The following is a 3,769-nucleotide window of genomic DNA, read 5'->3' on the forward strand; positions in this document are numbered from 1 at the left end:
TTCATCCATGCACTTCCCAGTCTCTAGGACTATGAAGTCAGTAGGGATGTAATGGTCTTCAATCTTCACCAAATCATTCTCTACAAGTCCATGAGCTTGTTTTCTTGAGTTGTCTGCCATCTCTAATGAGATTCTTGCAGCTTGCACCTCTAAGATCCCTAATTTCTCCATTACAGAGAGGGGCATGAGGTTTACACTTGACCCTAAGTCACACAAGGCTTTCTTGAAGGTCATGGTGCCTATGGTACAAGGTATAGAAAACTTCCCAGGATCCTGCCTCTTTTGAGGCAGTTTCTGCCTAGACAAGTCATCCAGTTCTTTGGTGAGCAAAGGTGGTTCATCCTCCCAAGTCTCATTTCCAAATAACTTGTCATTTAGCTTCATGATTGCTCCAAGGTATTTAGCAACTTGCTCTTCAGTGACATACTCATCCTCTTCAGAGAAAGAATACTCATCAGAGCTCATGAATGGCAGAAGTAAGTCCAATGGAATCTCTATGGTCTCATTTGAGCCTCAAATTCCATTGGAACTCAGAGGAGATTGGTACACGCCCACTGAGGTCTTCCTCAGTGGCGTCCTCCTCCTCTCTTTCCTCTCCACATTCGGCCATGGTTATGGCTTTGCACTCTCCTTTTGGATTTTCTTCTGTATTACTTGGGAGAGTACTAAGAGGGAGTTCAGTAACTTTCTTGCTCAGCTGACCCACTTGTCCTTCCAAATTTCTGATGGAGGACCTTGTTTCATTCATGAAACTTTGAGTGGTCTTTATTAGATCAGAGACCATTGTTGCTAAGTCAGAAGTATTCTGCTTAGAACTCTCTGTCTATTGTTGAGAAGATGATGGAAAAGGCTTGCCATTGCTAAACCTGTTTCTTCCACCATTATTGTTATTGAAACCTTGTTGAGGTCTCTCTTGATTCTTCCATGAGATATTTGGGTGATTTCTCCATGAAGAATTGTAGGTATTTCCATAGGGTTCTCCTAGGTAATTCACCTCTTCCATGAAAGGGTTCTCAGGATCATAAGCTTCTTCCTCAGATGAAGCATCCTTAGTACTGTTTGGTGCATTTTGCATTCCAGACAGACTTTGAGAAATCAAATTGACTTGTTGAGTCAATATCTTATTCTGAGCCAGTATGGCATTCAGAGCATCAATCTCAAGAACTCCTTTCTTCTGACTAGTCCCATTATTCACAGGATTCCTTTCAGAAGTGTACATGAATTGGTTATTTGCAACCATTTCAATCAGCTCTTGAGCTTCTGCAGGCGTCTTCTTCAGATGAAGAGATCCTCCAGCAGAGCTATCCAAAGACATCTTGGATAGTTCAGAGAGACCATCATAGAAAATACCTATGATGCTCCATTCAGAAAGCATGTCTGAAGGACATTTTCTGATTAATTGCTTGTATCTTTCCCAAGCTTCATAGAGGGATTCTCCATCCTTCTGTCTGAAGGTTTGGACTTCCACTCTAAGCTTACTCCATCTTTGTGGTGGAAAGAACTTTGCCAAGAAGGCATGACTAGCTTTTCCCAAGAGTCCAGGCTTTCTTTAGGTTGAGAATCCAACCATATTCTAGCTCTGTCTCTTACAGCAAAAGGGAATAGCATCAGTCTGTAGACCTCAGGGTTAACCCCATTAGTCTTGACTGTATCACAGATTTGCAAGAATTCAGCTAAAAACTGATGAGGATCTTCCATTGGAAGTCCATGGAACTTGCAATTCTGTTGCATTAGAGAAACTAATTGAGGCTTAAGCTCAAAGTTGTTTGCTCCAATGGCAGGGATAGAGATGCTTCTCCCATAAAATTCAGGAGTAGGTGCAGTAAAGTCACCCAGCACCTTCCTTACATTGTTGGCATTGTTGTTGTTTTCGGCTGCCATGGGTTCTTCTTCCTTGAAGAATTCGGTCAGGTCCTCTAAAGAGAGTTGTGCTTTGGCTTCTCTTAGCTTTCTCTTCAAGGTCCTTTCGGGTTCAGGGTCAGCTTCAACAAGAATGCCTTTGTCTCTGCTCCTGCTCATATGAAAGAGAAGAGAACAAGAAAATATGGAATCCTCTATGTCACAGTATAGAGATTCCTTGAAATGTCAGAGGAAAATAGAAATAGAAAGAAGAAGGAGAAGAAGAATTCGAACTTTAATTAGATAAGGTTCGAATTGTGCATTTAGAAGGAGTGGTACTCCATAAATAGAAGGATGTGAGAAGGAGGGAAGTGGATTTTCGAAAATTCAATTAAAAGATTTTGAAAACATTTTGAAAATTTGATTGATAATTTTCGAAATTGAAAGTGGAAGAGAAATCAAGTGATTTTTGAAAAAGATTTTGAAATTAGAAGTCAAAAAGATTTGATTGAAAACTATTTTGAAAAAGATGAGGTTAAAAAGATTTGATTGAAAAGTTATGGTTTTAAAAAGATGTGATTGAGAAGATATGATTTGAAAACAATTTTAGAATATGATTTGAAAACAATTTGAAAAAGATATGATTTTGAAAATTAATTGACTTGCCTAACAAGAAAAGATATGATTCAAACATTAAACCTTTCTCAACAGAAAAGGCATCAAATTTGAGATGTTCAATCAAATCATTAATTGTTAGTAAGTATCTTTGAAAAGGAAAGAAATTGATTTTGAAAACATTGATTGAAAAGATATGATTTGAAAAAGATTTGATTTAGAAAAACTTGAAAAAAATTGATTTGAAAACAAAATCTTCCCCCTAGCACCATCCTGGCGTTAAACGCCCAGAATGGTATACATTCTGGCGTTTAACGCCCAAAATGCTACCTTTTTGGGCGTTAACGCCCAACCAGGTGCCCTGGCTGGCGTTTAAACGCCAGTCTGCCTTCTTCACTGGGCATTTTTGAATACTCAGCTTTTTCTGTATAATTCCTCTGCAGTGTGTTCTGAATCTTCAATCCCTTGTATCATTGACTTGAAAAGACACAAATTAAAAATATTTTTGGATTTTTAATAATTAAAATGCAACAAGAATCAAATAACAATGCATGCAAGACACCAAACTTAGCAGTTTGTATACTACTGACACTAATGAACTGAAAATGCATATGAGACACACAAAATACTCAAGTCAATAGAATTCAAAGATCAAAACAAGAAATATATGCATGGATTCGAAAAATGTAACAAAAACATGCATTTGACACCAAACTTAAGATGAGACTCTAGACTTAAACAAGAAATATTTTTGGATTTTATGGTTTTTTTTTTTAAATTTTTTTGTGTTTTTCGAAAATTAAGTGGAAAAAGGTATCAAAATTCTTAATGAGAATTCCAGGAATCAGTGCAATGCTAGTCTAAGACTCCGGTCCAGGAATTAGACATGGCTTCACAGCCAGCCAAGCTTCCAAAGAAAGCTTCGGTCCAAAACACTAGACATGACCAAAGGTCAGCCAAGCCTTAGCAAATCACTGCTCCAAAAGCAAGATTGATACGAAATCAACAAGCTCTTGTGGTGATAAGTTGAAACCTCGGTCCAATCAGATTAGACATTGCTTCTCAGCCAGCCAGATTTCAACAAATCATCATGAAACTCTAGAATTCATCTTCAAGAATTTCGAAAAAAAAAGTACCTAATCTAAGCAACAAGATGAACCGTCAGTTGTCCAGCCTGAACAATCCCGGGCAATAACACCAAAAATTTGATGTTGTTGCCGGATCTTGGCATGATGTTACCAAAGGCTTGCCCAAAACTAGAACAATCCCCGGCAACGGCGCCAAAACTTGACGTGCGAAATTGTGAACTATACTT

The 3,769-nt window shown here is 38.2% G+C and overlaps 1 non-coding gene across 1 annotated transcript; it reads left to right on the forward strand.

Moving 5' to 3' along the window:
* The first annotated feature begins 1,369 nt into the window (after positions 1-1,369).
* On the forward strand, positions 1,370-1,477 carry LOC130937290 (small nucleolar RNA R71). Its single transcript, XR_009068514.1, has one exon. It is a non-coding gene; the product is annotated as a small nucleolar RNA R71 (small nucleolar RNA).
* Positions 1,478-3,769: the final 2,292 nt, after the last annotated feature.

Source organism: Arachis stenosperma, chromosome 6, assembly GCF_014773155.1.
Source record: "Arachis stenosperma cultivar V10309 chromosome 6, arast.V10309.gnm1.PFL2, whole genome shotgun sequence".
Taxonomy (NCBI): Eukaryota; Viridiplantae; Streptophyta; class Magnoliopsida; order Fabales; family Fabaceae; genus Arachis; species Arachis stenosperma.